Here is an 18,760-nt window from a genome sequence, read left to right on the forward strand (position 1 = left end):
ACACCTATAAAAATGACTCTGAACAAATTCCAGAACTGCAGAACCCATGAAACAGCAGAGGGAAGCAGGCCTCCAGCCCAGGACAGCCTGGATAGTCGCTGGGTAAGGTCTGTTGCATGGAACTCAGAGCGGGACCTGGGAGTGGAGCAGAGCAGAGCCCAGTGTGAGCCATGACTGGACCAACTAGACCTGGAGCCAGGCAGAACAGGCCCTAGGGCCCTGAATCAGTGAGCTGTGGCAGTTACCAGACATCTCAACCCACAAACACCAAAGACAACAGAGAAGGTTAGTGGGAAAAACTGCTGGGACAGAGTGAAAGGAGTTTGTAGTTTGGCCACTGCCCCAGGGGCAGCGGAGGTGATGCAGCTCTGAGGCTGCTTAGAGAGCTATAGCTGCAGTTGCTTCCAGCCCCAGGTCCACCTGGTGGGAGGAATTAGGTGGCAGATCTGAGTGGGAGTGCAGAGCCAGCTTGGATCTGAGTCTGGTCCGGGGTTGGCAGTTCTTAAGGGAGGAGGAGCACTAGTGTGGCAGAGCTTGCAGTGTAGAAACAGCTTTGAAAACAACAGCATAGCCCCTCAAGCTTGGGACAAAGTACTCTATACTCTACAAGCAGTCATACCCCAAAGAAAAACTCAAGGGTCAAGTAAGTTGGCTGGGAACATGGCCAGGCAGTGAAAATGGACTCAGATTCAGTCTCAGACTTTGGAATCTTTCTTTGGTGACAAAGAAGACCAAAACATACAGCCAGAAGAAGTCAACAAAGTGAAAGAGTCAAAAGCCTCCAAGAAAAACATGAACTCATCTCAGGCCATGGAAGACCACAAAAAGGAGTTGGAAAAGCAAGTTAGAGAAGTAGAGGAAAAATTGGGAAGAGAAATGAGAGTGATACAAGAAAACCATGAAAAATAAGTCAATGACTTGCTAAAGGAGAGCCAAAAAATACTGAAGAAAATAACACCTTTAAAAATAGATTAAACCAAACGGCAAAAGAGCTCCAAAAAGCCAATGAGGAGAAGAATGCCTTGAAAGGCAGAGTTAGCCAAATGGAAAAGGAGGTCCAAAACACCACTGAAGAAAATACTACCTTAAAAATTAGATTGGAGCAAGTAGAAGCTAGTGACTTTATGAGAAATCAAGATATTATAAAACAGACACAAAGGAATGAAAAAAAGGAAGACGATGTGAAATATCTCATTGGAAAAACCACTGACCAGGAACATAGATCCAGGAGAGATAATTTAAAAATTCTTGGACTACCTGAAAGCCATGGTCAAAAAAAGAGCCTAGATATCATCTTTCAAGAAATTGTCAAGGAAAACTGCCCTGGTATTCTAGAGCCAGAGGGTAAAACAGCTATTGAAAGAATCCACTGACCGCCTCCTGAAAAAGATCCCAAAGAGAAAACTCCTAGGAATATTGTCACCCAATTCCAGAGCTCCCAGATCAAGTAGAAAATACTGCAAAGAGCCAGAAAGAAACAATTTGAGTATTGTGGAAACACAATCAGGATAACTCGAGATCTAGCAGCTTCTACATTAATGGATCAAAGAGTTTGGAATATGATATTCTGGAGGTCAATGGAGCTAGGATTAAAACCAAGAATCACCTACCCAGCAAAACTGAGTATCATGCTCCAAGGCAAAATATGGATTTTCAATAAAATAGAGGACTTTTAAGCTTTCTCAGTGAAAAGACCAGTGCTGAATAGAAAATTTGACTTTCAAACACAAGAATCAAGAGAAGCATGAAAAGATAAACAAGAAAGAGAAATCATAAGGGACTTACTAAAGTTGAACTGCTTTGTTTACATTCCTACATGGAAAGATGATGCATATGATTCATGATACCTCAGGATTAGGGTAGCTGAAGGGAATATATATATATATATATATATATATATATATATATATATATATATACATACATACATATATATACACATATATACACACATACGTATGTGTGTATATATATATGTGTGTGTGTGTGTGTGTGTGTGTGTGTGTGTGTGTGTGTGTGTATTTATGCATAGACAGAGGGTACAGGATGAGTTGAATATGAAGGGATGATATCTAAAAAAATGAAATCAAATTAAGGGATGAGAGAGGAATATATTGAGAGAGGGAGAAAGGGAGAGACAGAATGGGGTAAATTATCTCACATAAAAGTGGCAAGAAAAAGCAGCTCAGTAGGAAGGGAAAAGGGGGCAGATCAGGGGGAAAGAGTAAATCTTGCTCTCATCAGGTTTGACCTGAGGCGGGAATAACATACATACTCAATTGGCTGTCTTACTTCACAGGAAAGAAGGAGGAAGTAGATAAAAAGAGGGGATGATAGAAGGGAGGGCAGATAAGAGGAGGAGGTAATCAAAAACAAACACTTTTGAAAAGGGACAGGTGAAGTGAGAAAAATGAATAAAGGGGGACAGGATAGGAAGGAGCAAAATATAGTTAGTCTTTCATAACATGAGTGTTGTGGAAGGGTTTTACATAATGATATGCATGTGGCCTATGTTGAACTGCTTGCCTTCTTAGGGAGGGTGGGTGTGGAGGGAAGAGGGGAGAGAATTTGGAACTCAAAGTTTTAAAAACAGATGTTCAAAAAGAAGTTTTTGCATGCAACTAGGAAATAAGATATACAGGCAATGGGGCATAGAAAGCTGTCTTGCCCTACAAGAAAGTAAGGGAAAAGGGGATGGGGGGAGTGGAGTGACAGAAGGGAGGACTGACTGGGGAAGGAGGCAACCAGAATAAGTGCCATCTTGGAGTTGGGGAGAGGGTAGAAATGGGAAGAAAATGTGTAATTCAAACTCTTGTGAAAATAAATGCTGAAAACTAAAAATATCAAATAAATTAAATAAATTTAAAAAATAAATTAAAAAAAATAAAAGGTAGTAATTTATTAATTGATGATGTTAAATTGAAGGAAGTATAGTACTCTGGGGGATAATCATAATACTTGTCATTAAAATGGTATTCTGAGGTTTGCAAAGAACTTTATGCATGCGTGTGTGTGTGTGTGTGTGTGAGTGCAGGCATGTGTGCGCATGCACACACACACACACACACACAATCTCATTTCATCCTTAATCTGAGGCAACTGTGCCACACTAGAAAGGCTGCTGGCTCTGGATTCAGAGAGTCTTTGTGTACATACTGACTCTGGTATTTACCACCAGTGTAACCTTCCATAAGTCATTTATCATCTCTATAAGATAAGAGGGTTGGACTATATGACCACTAAAATTTCTTCTAGCTCTAAATCAGTGACCCTTGATTGTGTATGGTTCTACATATTTTTTTGTTTATTTATGCAATTTTGCATATGTTTCTTTCTTTAAATAAACTGTTTTTAGTTACATATAAAAGTACTTTTTTAAAAAAAATTGAATTCTAGATTCTCTCCTCCTCTTCTGCCCCTCCATCCTCATTGAGAATGCAAGCAATTTGACATACATTACACAAGTGTAGTTACACTGCATATATTTTCAGATTTTTCCTATGTCCGATCTCCTTTGCTGTTTTTTTTCCTCTTTTTTCCTCTTTTTCTTTCCACTTTTAAAATATTCTTTATTATATAGGATGGCTCCCAAGGGAGAGGTGGAAGAGATATACTAGAAGAAATTTGGTCAAAGAACAAAATAAATACAAATCTATATTTTCTTTAATTACATTAGTATGTGATGAGGGAGGCATGGCTAATGAATACTTAATAATGTGAAGAAACCTAGAAGATTTAATTGACTGTAAATTCTTTTGAGTCATATGTGATGTAGCAGCCCAAATAGTTACATTAAGCTACATGTTTCAACATATGTCTAGAATTAAAGCAGGGATAATTAAAGTCTTACTCTGCCCTAATCAATCCCTGTCCTTCTACTGCTTTCAGTTCTGGATGCCACATTTTGGGAGATACGTTGCTAACCCACTTGCACAACTTTTTTTTTATTCTACAGGGAAAGTAGGATTGTGCTCCTTACTATGAATTAGTATTTAAGGTTCTGCATGTCAAAATAGGGGCACTAAAGCAAAACATAAAACAAAATGATAATAGCTAGCCGAAAAGACAAAGATACAAATCAAATCACAGAGTCAATTTGCCAACAGTCCCTTTCTTTTACATGCTGATGTAATTTGTCCTAACATCTGTAATTTCAATGTCCGGTATCACAAATGGCTTCTCACTTCTATCTCATCTCTTTAAATCTTGACCCTCCAACAAAAAGGTAAAACTCATTTGGTCTGGCCTTTAGTTTGCATGTCTTGGATTCTAATTCAGAATGCATCCCTTTATGCTATAACTTTCCTTCCTTCTCATCAAAAGTATGTGTCATCTCTTCCTTCCCCATCTTTACTTCAGCATAGGGTTTCACATATGATAAGATGAATTAAGAGGAGAATTACTAAAATGATCAGGGTACTGGAACTCATGCATTATTAGAATCAGTGAAAGGAACAAAGGATGCAGCCTGGAGAAGACTGAGGTAGTAGCCTTCAAGTATTTCATAGATTCATAGAATCTCAGTATTAGAAGGAATTTAGGAAGTTGTCTAGTTCAAAATGTAACAGAACCAGAATCCATTTTTACTATTTTCCCAAGAAGCAGCCATTCAACCTCCCTTTAAAAACCTCTAATAATGAGGAACTCCCTATCTCCTGACATTGCCCACTCCTTTTTGGGGCATCTCTCATTGTTGGGAAGCTTCCTTATATTCAGTTAAAATCTGCTCTTTATCTTTACACATGCTGCTGGAAGTCAAAACAACAATAACAAAAAAGTACTGCTGAAAACAAACAAAAATGCAAATCAAATGCATCTTATCAATTTCTGTTCCTTGCGTATCTGAAGATACTAGTAATCCATTCTTTCTAAGTTTACTTTTCCAGAGAAAACCTTCCAAATTTTTCCTGCCAGTTATATGGTACAGGTATGTTGCCTTTTACATGAGGCCTATTCTGACCACTTCTTCATTCTGGGCATCATGCTTCTCAGCATTGCTTAACCCATGTTACATCAGCATATTTGGTGGTGGGTAGGGAGAGGCATCACACTTTTGCCTGGTGTCAGGAAGAACTTCATAATATTTAGAAATTATTTTCCTTGAGGAGGCAGAGCCAAGATGGCCAAGTAAAGGCAGTGACTTGCCTGAGTTCTACCCCCAATACCTCCCTCCAAATACCTTTTAAAAATCACTCTAAACAAATTCTAGAGCAGCAGAACCCACAAAAATTAACAAGTTCCCAGCCCAAGAGAACTTTGAAAGGTTGACAGAAAAGATCTGTTGCACCAGGGTGAGAGAGGAGCACGGTCCAGAGTAGACCCTCCCAGCACAGACCATACCAGAAGGGCCCTAGCAAGACTGAAGCAGGCTTCCAGATAACTGGATCACTGGCAACAGTGGCAGTTTCCGGACCTCTCAGGCCATAGGAGTCAAAGACAACTTAGAAGATCAACAGGAAAGGTCTGTTGAACCTGGGTGAGAGTGGAGTACAGTCTAGCACAGGCTGCAGTACAGGTTGGCCCCAGCAAACTAGGAGCAGGGCTTGGGAGTGACTGAAGCATCAGGGGCAGTGGTGGCAGTGGCTTTTTCTAGATCTCTCAGCCTATTGAGAGTAAGGGGGTCAAACAAGTGGTCGGAAGGAGATTACAGGGGTCTTTTGCTAGCACTGAGGCAGGACTCGGTTGCTTTGCCCATATGTGGATCCAGGTCGCAGTCCTGGGTGTGAGTCCCAGGGGAAAGAGGAGTACTAGCACATCAGAGCTTGAAGTGACAGTGGAGCAGGGACCCTCCTCACAGATCCCGGGCAGAAAAGAGTGCTTCTGGTCACTCACAGACCACAGCACATGCCAGGAAAATAGTAAACACCTCCCCTTAGATCATAACACCTTGGAATAACTTAAAACTTAGAGAACTAAGTTTCCTTTCAGGTCTAGGATTCTGAAATAATTCCAAAATATCAGTTTCATTCAATATTTTGAATTTATTGGGGAAAAACATACGATGACATTTCAACTCACTTTCTTTTTTGTCTTCTCCAGATGAATATTTAGCACAGCTGGGAATAGAAGGCCCCTACACTGGTCTTGGTGATTGCTAACAAAGATTTAGTAATTAATTTTCTTGTAAGTCTAATTATTATGTGTGCTTCCCTACTGGGGGCCAGGGGGAGGAAAAGATGCTTCAGAGCCAGTTTGGTAAGTACCATGAAGCAGCTTGCGAATTGGTTCTAAATAAAATTGTCCAGCTTGGCAGTACTATACAATGTCAGGATTGGATTCAAGGCAGATAACTCTAGGGATCATACCACAAATGCTTACTGCCTGATTCAGAGTGAAGATAACTGGTTATTTGAAGAAGAGGGAGAAGCTACCCAGTAGGTGAAAATGAGCTTTGTGGAAATAAAATTTTGCTTCAAAGAGATTGCTTTGATTATTAATTCCATTCAACATGATACCCTTCAGAACAGAATCATCAGTCTGACCATCCTCTACCCCAAAGGCTTCCATATGAAAAGTTAATTTTCAGGAATCTGTATTTCTCAGCTTGATCTTATTCCTCTATTTTTTCAATCCTTCCTAAATTCACTACCTAAGATTGTTTACATGTTTCCTAATCTTCCTTCTACTTCTGTAATATTCACTTCGAGCCTGGCAGTTTCTCTTATTATCCAAAACTTCGGTGAAAGCTGAAGAATGTCTATCAGGAAAGGATTGCTTTGAGGGGACAGCCAGTTAAAAATGGCCCACAGGTCTCTGATTACTTCGGTTTTACCATCCTTTCCTCTGGCTGAATTACTAAGTAAAATCTTAATCTTTCCTTTCCCCACACAACCTAGATACACCATCAAACATTTCCAGGAGAGAGGATATAATTTATCTGCCCTCAAAGCAGTGGCTTGTTAGGGTTAATGATGAAAAGTAAAGAGTCTAAGAGCCAGATTAAAAAAAAATCTTATAAGTCAACTTCTTAATTTTAGCTTTAAGCACGTAGAGTGCTTCCAACAGCAGCAAATCTTGCTGACAAAGCTGGAGCAACTCCTTGATGCGTTGTGGTAATAAGACCAAAGGAAGAGTCATCCTTTCCCAGCAGGCTGGGATTTTGAGTTGCCCAATTGATTATGCTGTCCTGGGGTTTCATTTTGGGGTTTTAAATTTTGTAAGCACTAGACTTTGGCTTTACTGTGGCTAAGTGGGCTATAGATGCAAATTTGTCAGAATGTGAAAGTTGGAAAATAGAATTCAAGACAAAAATACTTTTAATTGAACAATCTATATAAGTGAACCCAGAGTTAACAATTTCTCACTTGATTATCTATATTTTACATAAAAGGGGGTATGCTGGAGCCAGCTCCAACCAGCTTAGCAGACAACTTGTATATTGTTAGTATGAGCATTTACACATCAGAAACTGGAAAAATCTACAAATTCCAACTTGACTTACCCTTTTTATTGATTGTGTAGACTTAAGAGAGTGATGAAGAAAATATTAATAAAGAAAGCTAAATATAAAATTGTGGCACATGTACAGTTTTGGTAGCTGGTTCTTAAATATTTACTAGCATACCCCTGGTACACTTTCTCCATGTTCTTTCTATCCTCAAACTCATAGGATAATAGAAGTTTACAGCTGAAAGGAATCTGCAAAATTACCTAGTTCCACATTTTCCTGAATAGGAATCCACTTTTCTGTACATCTTTGATAAGGGATCACTCAGTCTCTGCTTGAATATCTCTGGTAACAGTCAGTCAGTGAACAAGCATTTATAAATCCTTACTGTGTCAGGCAGGTCACTTGTTCCCTACGGAGACAGACTTTTCTACCATGGAACAACTCTAATTGTCAGGCTTTTTTTCCCCTTATGGCGAACCCAAACCTTCCCCTTTACTGTCCCATTCCAACCATTGATTTCAGTATTTCAAAAGCTAAGGATATTTGCCTTATGCTAAAGATAGGCCTTAAGTATATGATACATAACAGTGGCTTCCCCTATGTCATGAGTCAGGAGCAAAATTTCAACATAGGAAAGGTCCCTTAATTCTTCGGCCTTTTTTCATACAGAAATGGTTGAGAATTTGGAGTCTGAACATGTTTTGCTTTCCCTCTCTGTTTTTGGTTTGGTTTGAACTTGCAGGACTACAATGCTGAAGTTAACTCAGAACAAAATATGCATAGAAATTAGTACTCTTTGAAAAAAAAAACTGAAAGAATAATGTAAAGGGGGGAGGCCAACCTGTTAGGTCTAGTCTTTGAACCAAACGTAGATATTCCTTGTCTGCTGTCAGTTCTCATGATCACATGGAAACACAAAATGAGCATATTTCAGGCTGAGGGGATAATACGATATGAGGACAAAAATGTTTTGTGAATAGATGTGGAGCATTCCTCAGTGGGCCACCCATCTCTCACTCTTCTCTTCTGTTCTTTTGTGGTCTCAATAAGCAAGACTATGAGACTCTATGGCTCCTTTTGTCTCCTTGTATTTATTCTTCCCTGATTGTGGACAAGTCTTTCCTCTGGCTGAGTTACTAAGTCTAATCCTAATATTTCCTTTTTCTACCTGATCTAGATACACCATCAAACATTTCCAGGAGAGAAGATATAATTTATCTGTCCCTGAAGCAGTGGCCTGTTAGGAGTAATGATGAAAAGCAAATAGCCTAAGAGCCAGATTAAAAAAAATCTAAGTCAACTTCTTAATTTTAGCTTTAAGCAGGAAGAGTGCTTCCAACAGCTGCAAATCTTGCTAACCAAGCAGCAGCGATTCCTTGACACATTGTGCTACTAAGACCAAAGGGGTATGTTCAGGCAATGTTAGCAGAGTTTGAGAGATCCAGAGTTCCCACCAGAGATCCTGTTGATAACTACAGACAACAGCAGTAGCCATTGGAAGAATGGTGGAATAGCAGTGGAAGTGGTCACAGAAAGATGTGGACAAAGACAGTCAACTGATAGTGGCCGCAACTTCTGGGAGCATGATCATTATGGAGAGAAGTGCCAACTATGGACTTTAAAGTAACAATATTAATTATCAAAGCTAATATTTATGTGACGTTTAATATTTTACAATGCTTTTTAAATGTACTATCGTATTCAACCCCACCACCCCTCTGATAATAACATTCCTACTTTACAGATGGGGAACTAAGATTTTGAAAGGTTTAATGCCTTGGCCAGGATCATACAGCTTGTTAGTATGACTGAATATTTAAACTCAAGTCTACTAGACTCTGAGTCCAATGCTCTATCTTTGGTGCTATCTAGATAGAATAATTGATACAATGCTAGACTTGGATTCAAGAAGACTTGAGTTCAAATCCTTCCTCAAACACTTTTTAGCTATATCACTATAGGTAAGTCACTTAACTTTTCTCAGCTGTCATTTCTCCATCTATAAAATGTAGATAATTAAAGAACCTACCTGCCAGAGTGGTTTTGAGGATTAAATGAAATAACACATACAATATACTTTGTAAACTTTAAATCACCAAATAAGTGCTAGTTATTGTATTATAGAAAGGCACTGATATTTAGAACACAGCAGAAAGTTACACCAAAGGGAAACTTAATAAGACTCCACAAAAGAAGAAAAAAGAACTAACTTCCTGGCCAAGAATGGAACCTGAGCCTTTGCCACATATGTGTTCTCATGTTGGACTCTGAATTCCCTCTCCTTAGAAACCTTGTGTGTCAAATGGGAAAGTGCATTCCAGATTTAGGTGGAATACTTTATTAACTGACAGATTGTTGATGCATAAAACCTTTTCACGGATTTGGGATATACGTTCTTCTACTCTTAGGTAAGCTTATACCTGTTAGAACTATTTATGGGGAAGCATACCTGCGCAAGCTCGAGAGCAATAGTAGATAGAAGCAGAGACCCTCAGGCATACTCCTAGAATCCTGAGTGCAAGTATTTATCTTCTTTCTTGGGTTCCAGTATACCATTGGTAGTAGAAATTGTGGAAGTAGCCCTGAAAATGGATACACAAATAATTTTTTAAAAATCATTAATAATAAGCTATCATTCAAAAGTTACATTAACCTCAGATAATGTGTTTTCTCTGGAACCCTATTTGATTAGTGTTACTAGGCGTTTCGCTAACTGTTATGCCTTGCCTAGGTCAAGTCTGTATAGCTAAAAGACAGTTTGCTGCTATGTCTGCCTGATTTTTTATCTATGGTACTTTAACAGTACATGCTTGCAGAGAGCAAAATGTGTTGCAGACTGGAAGTAAGTCCTGAAAGAGGGTGCCTAACTCTTTTTGCTTCTCTCCTCCTGACTGAAGATGGGGGCTAGGTCAGAAAATGCTAATCATTCGTGAAATGGGCTCTGCCAGACACTGACACCTAGCTTTATGCAGCACTACTTAGTAGGTGTGTCTTTGCTAAATGAATACAAAGTGAACTTGACAGGAAAGGAGACCTGAGCAGTCTGACAAAGACAGTTTTGCAAGCTGCCTGGCTTTGGGAATTAGTGGAACATTTATTTGCCAGTGAGGAACAGCTGACATCAATGTTACTTCATTTCTATCTCAAGGGTAAAGCCTGAGCATACCTTTGGCCCATCCAAACACTCGCTATATGTGTTCTGCATAGTAGGTGCTTAATAAATATTTATTAAATTGAATCATTGAACTGAATTGAGAAGGGCTGGATTGGAGGTGAAAGGTGAAATGTCATGTCCAAATAAGTTTCTACTTCATTCTCCTCTTTCACCTCCTCCTTAAACTGCCCCTCTGTCAGCTATACCTGGTAACCAAATAATTCATTCTGACCTGCTGATAGAGGGGAGGGGTACAATGCTGAGAAAAGGAATGAAAGAAATGTCACCCCAAGGTTAACAGGATAAGCTATACCAACACAACTAGCAACAATCCCAGAAGAGTTTATGGATCATCCAATTGTAATCTCATTGATTTATCTGGGGATGATATTAGGGGAAAGGATGGATGTATGTCTAGTGCTATTATTTTCGGGAGTGAATGTGAAGGAATAAATGTGAGTAATCCATGCTCCTGACTTTGCTTAAGGGCTGTTTCTATAATAAAATGTTTACAAAGATTTGGTCTATACGCACTGCTAATGTCTTGTTGTTGTTCAGTCATTCATTCATGTCTGACTCTTTGTGACACCACGGACCATAGCATGACAGACCCTTCCACCCTCCATTATCTCCTGAAGTCTGTCCAAGCTCAGGTTCATCGTTTCCATGACACTAACTATCCATCTTATCCACTGCCGTCCCTTTTCTTTTTGCCTTTAATCTTTTTCAGTATGAGGATCTTTTCTAATATGCCCTGTCTTCTCATTTTGTGGTCAAAATATTTAAGCTTCAGCTTCAGTATTTTACCTTTCAATGAATAGTCTGAATTAATTTTTTTAAGTATTGATTGATTTGATCTCCTTACTGTCTAAGCGATTCACAAAAGTCTTCTCCAGCACCACAATTTGAGTGTTAATTCTGCATCATTCAGCTTTCCTTATAGGCCAGTTCTCATAGCCATACATACATTGCTACTGGCAAAACTGTAACTTTGACTATATGGATCTTTGTTGGCAAGGTGATGTCTCTGCATTTTAGTATGTTGTCCAGATTCATCATAGCTTTCCTTTCAAGGAGGTCTTTTTGATTTTATGGCTATAGTTGCCATCTTCAGTGACCTTTGTTTCCAAGAATATAAAATCTGAAACTGTGTCCATTTCATTTCACTCTATTTGCCAGAAACTGATAAGACAAGTTGCCATGATTTTAGGGGTTTCTGTGTGTGTGTGTGTGTGTGTGTGTGTGTGTGTGTTTTAATCCTAAGCTTCAAACCTGCTTTTATACTCTCTCCTTTCACCCTCAGCAAGAGGCTTCTTAATTGCTCTTCATTTTCTGCCATCAGAGTGTTATCTACGTATCTAAGACTTGATTTTTTTCTCTTGGAAAACTTAATTATAGTTTTTGATTCATCCAGCCCAGCATTTCACATGATGTACTCTGCATGTAAGTTAAATCAATAAGTTGACAATACACAGCCTTGCAGTACTTCTTTTTCAATCTTAAACCAATCAATTGTTCCATGTTTGAAGCCATGTGTGGCTTCTTGACTCACATACAGGTTCCTCACAAATAAAATGATCTGGTAATTCTATCTCTTTGAGGACTTGCCACATTTTGTTGTGTTCCACACAGATGAAGGCTTTAGTATAACGAATGAAGCAGAAGTAAACTTTTTTCTCCTGGAACTTCTTTGCTTTCTCCATAATCCAGCAAATGTTTCCAATTTGGTCTCTACTTCCTCTGCCTCTTCAAAAACCAGCCTTTTCTTCTGTTAATTCTCGTTTCACATATTGCTGAAAACTAGCTTGTGGACTGTTAAACATAATTGTGTTGGCATGTGATATTAGTGAAAATAGTTGATAATGTGAACATTCTTTGGCATTGCCCTTCTTTAGGACTGAGAAATAAAGTGATATTTTCCAATCTAGTGGCTATTGTTGAGTTTTCCAAATTTGTGGGCATACTGAGTTCAGTACTTTTAACAGCATCCTCTTAGAATTTTAAATAACACAACTGGAATTCTGTCACCTCCACTAATCTTATTGTTAATAATGCTTCCTAAGGCCCACTTGACTTCATTCTCTGGCATGGAGGACTCTAGATTAGTAAGCACACTCTCTTTGTCACTGATGTCAAGATCTTTTTAATATAGTTCTTTATTGTATTCTTGCCACCTCTTCTTAATCTCTTCTCCTTTGAAATCCCAAACAGTTTTGTCTTTTATGATGCTCATTTTGCATGAAATGTTCCCTTGAGGAGATCTCTTCTCTTTTCTCATTCTATTTTCTACTTCTTCTCCTCCTTCTTCTCCCTCTTCTTCTTTTCCTTCTTCTTCTTTCCTTCTTCTTTTTCTTTCCTTCTCTTTCTCCTTCTTCTCCTTCTCCTTCTCCTCCTCCTTCTTCTTCTTGTTCTTGTTCTTCTTTCCTCCTCCTCCTCCACCTCCTCTTCCTGCTCCTCCTCCTCCTTCTCCTTTTTCTCCTTCTTTCCTTCTTCTCCTTCTTTTTCTTCTTCTACTTTCCTTCTTCTCCTTCTTCTTCTCCTTCTTCTTCTTCTACTTTCCTTCTTCTCCTTCTTCTTCTCCTTCTTCTTTTTGCCCTTCTCCTACTCATTCTCCTCCTCCTCCTTCTTCTTCTCCTTGTTCTTCTTCTTCATTTTCTTTTTCTTCTCCTTCTCCTCCTCCTTCTTCTTCTCCTTCTAGTTCTTCTTATTTCCTTCTCCTCCTTCTTCTCCTCCTCCTTCTCCTCCTTCTTTCCTTCTTCTCCTTCTTTCTTCTCCTTCTTTTTTTCTTCTTCTTCTCCTTCTTCTTTCCTTCTCCTTCTTCTTTCCTTCTCCTTCTCCTTCTTCTTCTTCTCCTTCTTCTCTTTCTTCTTCTTTTGCTTGTTCTTGTTCTTCTCCTTCTTCTTCTTTCCTCCTCCTCCTTCTTCTCCTCCTTTTCCTTCTTCTTCTTTCCTTCTTCTTGACCTTCTTCTTTCCTTCTCCTTCTTCTTCTCTTCCTCCTCCTCGTCCCCTCCTTTCCTCTCTCCTCCTCTTTGCCCTCTCCTCCCTCCTCTCCTCCTCCTCTCCCCTTCCCTCTTCCTTCCTTCTTTCCCCCCTCCTCCTCCTTCTCCTCCTTCTCCTCTTTCTTCTTCTTCTTCTCCTCCTTCTTCTTCTTCTTCTTCTTCTTCTTCTTCTTCTTCTTCTTCTTCTTCTTCTTCTTCTTCTTCTCTTTTCTTATTTAAGAAAGCCTTACCTCTCCTTGCTTTTCTTTGGAATTCTGCATTCAGCTTGATATATCTTTCTCTTTCTCCTTTACCTTTTACTTTTCTTCTTCTCTCAGCTACTTGTAAAGTCTCATCAGCTTATATCTTATGTGGATATTTATAAGGAATATGTATACAACCATAGATTTGTTGTGGTTTGTCCTTCTTTCTTTTTTTTTGGGGGGGGAGGATGCCTTTATTAGCAGAGCAGCTGGCTTGGCCACAGTGGGTGGACACTCCAGCACGTGCATTTACACCAGCACCCACAGCCTCCCACCACCAGTGTGAAGGGGCTCAGAACTTCTGGAATTGCTTCTTGGTGCCGGCTGCCTTGGTGACCTTCAGCACGTTGAACCTCACCGTCTTGCTGAGGGGCCTGCACTCACCCACGGTCATGATGTCTCCAATCTGGATATCTCGGAAGCAGGGTGACAGGTGCACAGACATGTTCTTGTGGTGCTTCTCAAATCAGTTGTATTTTCGGATGTAATGCAGGTTGTCCCGGCGGATGACGATGGTCCTCTGCACCTTCATCTTGGTCACCACACTGGACAGGATCCTGCCTCTGATGGAGACATTGCCGGTGAAAGGACACTTCTTGTTAATGTAGGTGCCCTCGATGGCCTCCTTGGGGGTCTTGAAGCCCAGCCCGATGTTCTTGTAGTATCTGGGCAGCTTCTCTTTGGCTGTGTCCCCGAGGAGCACCCGCTTCTTGTTCTGGAAGATGGTCGGCTGCTTCTGGTAGGCACGCTCTGTCTGGATGTCTGCCATGTCGCCGCTTCGCTGGTCTGTCGCTCCTCTTCTCATGGACGAACGGACGGAAAAAGCTTGTCCTTCTTTCTTGAAGAGGACCATGACATCAGGAAGGTGATGTCAAGACTTGCAAGTGAATTGGATTTAAGTGAGGCAGGGCTGTGCAGTCACTAGCCACACTTTCTCCTCCAGAACCATCTGGGTCCAGTTGTAAGTTATAGAATAGGATGACTGCAGATGGCCCTGGATGCAGTGGGAGACCTTGACCATTTTAAGGCCCAGGTCTCAGTTTGTCTGAGGCATGCTCATTCAGTGATTAAGGCTAGGCAAGAAATGAAGCAAAAAATGGCCTCTTTTACCTAATTGAAAGAAAAAAAAATCAGTCTGGGAGAGGAAGACCCTCAGGATTTCTGGACAAAACAGAAGCAATTTCTATTTACACTCACTCTGTACAATCAAAGCTCAAACAATGACCAAAGTAGACTTTAGCTGGGACACATTGTTGGTCAATCAATGAAACATTTAAACAATCTCAAAGGATGCAGATGTTGCAACAATTTGGCTAGAAGCCATCGTGGGGGTGAAAGACCAACCCAAACCCAACAACAAGAACGCTGCCAGCATAGGTTCTTTTGATCTGCTTTACTAAGGAAAGCAATGTTAAAGGGTTAACAATCTTATTTCAATCCAACATACAAATATCATTCACTTTAGTTCAGGGGAAAAGCCAGCACCCTGAACTTCAGAGCAAATACAAACAAATTACAAACATAAATTATAAACAGACCAAATACAATTTATAGTTACCAAGAAACAATCAACATCTGGGTTAACGGGAGGCTCTTACAGTGGCTGCCCAGAGTCCCACACCAACACTTCTCCAGGTGTGAGAGCCTCAAACAAATAGGTCTGTTCTCTCTTTATACATTCTTTGGACTTCATTAAATGTCAGGTGCCTACTATTGGCTCTGGTCTTAATAACTCCCCTTAGGACCCTGAGGGCTTCAAGCCCACATAGGCTTGGCACCTAGTAATTAGGGGTTTGTGGCCGGGGCTTTGCCCCAGGGTATAAAAGTAAATCATAAATAATCATAAGGGAAAAAGAACTAGAATTAAGGATGGTGTGGCCCTGGGGTTTAGCACCTAGTAAGACTCAAAGAGACTTAATTAATTTATCATTCGAAAACAGTAAGAAAGTCCCACCTTAGTTACCAATGCAGCAGGAGACTTGCCAAAACCTGCTCCCTCCCTCACCACATTTAATAAATTCCAGTGGCTCCCTAACATGTTCAGGATCAAATATAAAATACCGTATTTGATGTTTCAGCTCTTTATAACCTGGTGCCCCTCAAAACCTTGCAGACTCCTTATACTCTCCCCTGCCTCCCAAGTATTATGTGACTTAGTAACTGGAGTTGTAATTAAAACAGATTATGAACAGACAACAGAAATTCAGAGTTTATCAACATGAAAGGGGAAAAAGTTAAAAACTATGTTTTAAATAAATGTCAGTATATCAAATCTATATAATTTCCAAGCTACATGGAATGAAAAGTTTCAAAGTAGAGACCTGTCAAGGGAGATAAAAATCATGTAGAAATAAGATGCCAGGTTAATCATCCTTTTTGAACTGAATGTCACTGGAGTCATATTAATGTTGCTTTCAGTTATCCTACACGGGATAAATTTGCATCCTAATATTTTCATTTTACTACAAAAGCAATTAATTTATCCACCTGTGCTATAGTATGTAGAATATAAAATATGTGCGTATACACACATATACATAATCATATATGTCTGTGTGTATGCAAAACAGTTACTAGTCCCAAACCCATTTCTATCTGGTTCCTATAGAAAAAAGATGAGAAATCTGAGGTGACAGTTATAACCAAATTTTAAAATTCAAAATATTTAACAATTAGATAAATTCAAATTAAAATAATTCTGAGATGACAACTTATGCTTTTTACACTGTCAATGATGGTTTAAATTTTATAATAAAAAGTTTTTATGACTGTGGAGAAACAGGCATACTGTTGTATTACTTGTGAACCTGGGAATCAATTCTTTCCAGGTAGCAATGTTGAAATTTATATTTTTATATAAAAGCTATGATTTTATATTTTTATGTATAAGAAGCTTTTATATAAAAGCTATGATTCCGTTCATACCCTTTGACCTAGTGATCATATTACCAAGAATATACCATGAAGATATTATTTACCAAAAAATGAAGACATATCTATATAAAATGTCCCTACAAACACCATTCACCATTAGAAAAAATTGAAAAAGAACATATGCCCAATAATATGGGAATAGGTGAGCAAATTGTAATCTATGGTAGTAATCGAATATCATTGAACCGTAAGAAATAGCAATGGGCACAGATAAGTTGTACTATATTTCCAATGATGATCTATGTGCAAAAAGTGTTGCAAGGTAATTTATCCAGAAAATGTGTGATTGGAAAGTCAGATGGTCTCTGTGAGAAAGAAAGATTTTTAAAAATAATGCCTAAGGGGTACACTGGTACTCACAAGGAAATAAAAATAAAAATGAAAGCAAGAAAGGAAAAGGAAAAAAATAAAGAATAAAATCAAAAGGTTTAAAATCTCATTTTTGATACTTTGTGACCCTGAGCAAGGTATTTAACTACTCTGAACATTAGTTTGCTCATATGTAAATAAGATAGTTCCTACTGTTAGATGGTCACCATGGTCCCTTCTAGTTACAAACTTATGATCTTATTAATGCATGATTTTATAAATAATTGGAAGCCTTATATAGTGATGGACAGATCCTCTTGAAATTGTATGTGAAAACATGGAGGAATATTGCACAGGATGAGAAGGTGTGGGATGTGTTCTGAATTAAATGATGAAATACTTGTAGTGATGTAATTGCAAAGTAGTGAAGAAATGATAAATGTGAAGAATACAAAGAAAGATGAGGAGACAAATGAGATGATATAAGGAAAGGTGAAGTAAAGCATATGAACTGATTATCCTAATATAAAATAAGAACAGTAACAGACTTTGGATAAATATACAAAACGGAAGTCTAGAAGGTGGCATGGAATGAAACAGGAAAATTTTGTTACTACAATATTAATATTAATGTAAGAATTTTAAGTATGTTTGACTAACAAGTTTAGTTGTTCATATGCAATCATTTATAGGAAACCTTTCCTTTTTTGCTGAGTGAGGATTCTCACCTTTATACTTTTGAAAATTGTGGTTTAGTTACTTTCAGTGTTGTCCTATTCTTTTTTGCTCCTTTTGGGGTTTTTTTGGCAAAGATACTGGAATGGTTTACCATTTCCTTCTCCAGCTCATTTTACAGATGAGGAAACTGGGGCAAATAGGGTTAAGTGATTTGGCCAGGGTCACATACCTACTAAATATCTGAAACTGGATTTGAACTCAGGTATTCCTGACTCCAGGCCAGGCTCTGTCTTTACTCTGCCATCTACATGACCAATTATTACAGTAAAAGTTTTTTTTTTAAAAATAAAACTACTGAAGATATTCAGGTAAGTTGAATTTCCCTGTCATTACTATATCACAGTGCCTTGTGAAGTTTGTGATCTGCTTCTGTAAGAAGGGAAGGGAATAAGCATTTACATGGTGCTTACTCTTGTCAGACACTGTACTAAGCACTGTAAAATTATCTGATCTTAAAAAAAAATTCTGCAAAGTAACTGCTATTATCCTTGTTTTATAATTGAGGAAACTGAGTCAAACAAACATTAAATGACTTGCTCAGGATCATACAGCTAGTAAATATCAGAGGCTGGATTTTAATTCAGGTCTTCTTGTCTCCATGTCTGGTACTCTGTGCACTGTGCCACCAGTTCAGATAGTTGCTAGTATACTTCTAACATATTGCCACTTTTTCTCAGTACCTGGGTGATTGATACTACAGGTACCAAAAAGGTGGAAAGACAGTTAGTTCTTCTGGGATGGGGAAAAAGTTTTGAAATATCAGATCAATGAGGTGATGGCAATAGATCACTTGGATTTCCCCAGTAAGTTCAGAATCAAGAGGACAGATGCCAGCAACTTTCCCATCATCAATACCTTGAAATTATAGCTAGTCAGCTTCAGGCTGAAGTGTGGGGTGAAGTGAATCGTCTGGATTAAACCAGGTGCTCTTTTATAATCTCCCTATAATCACATTGAACCTACGTAGTAGCTTAATCCCCTCTTGATCATTAAT

The 18,760-nt window shown here is 38.8% G+C and overlaps 1 pseudogene; it reads right to left on the reverse strand.

Moving 5' to 3' along the window:
- Window positions 1-13,976: 13,976 nt before the first annotated feature.
- Window positions 13,977-14,583, reverse strand: LOC118844048 (annotated as a pseudogene).
- Between the last annotated feature and the right edge of the window lie 4,177 nt (window positions 14,584-18,760).

The sequence above is a fragment of the Trichosurus vulpecula genome, chromosome 3, assembly GCF_011100635.1.
Source record: "Trichosurus vulpecula isolate mTriVul1 chromosome 3, mTriVul1.pri, whole genome shotgun sequence".
NCBI classification, from domain to species: domain Eukaryota; kingdom Metazoa; phylum Chordata; class Mammalia; order Diprotodontia; family Phalangeridae; genus Trichosurus; species Trichosurus vulpecula.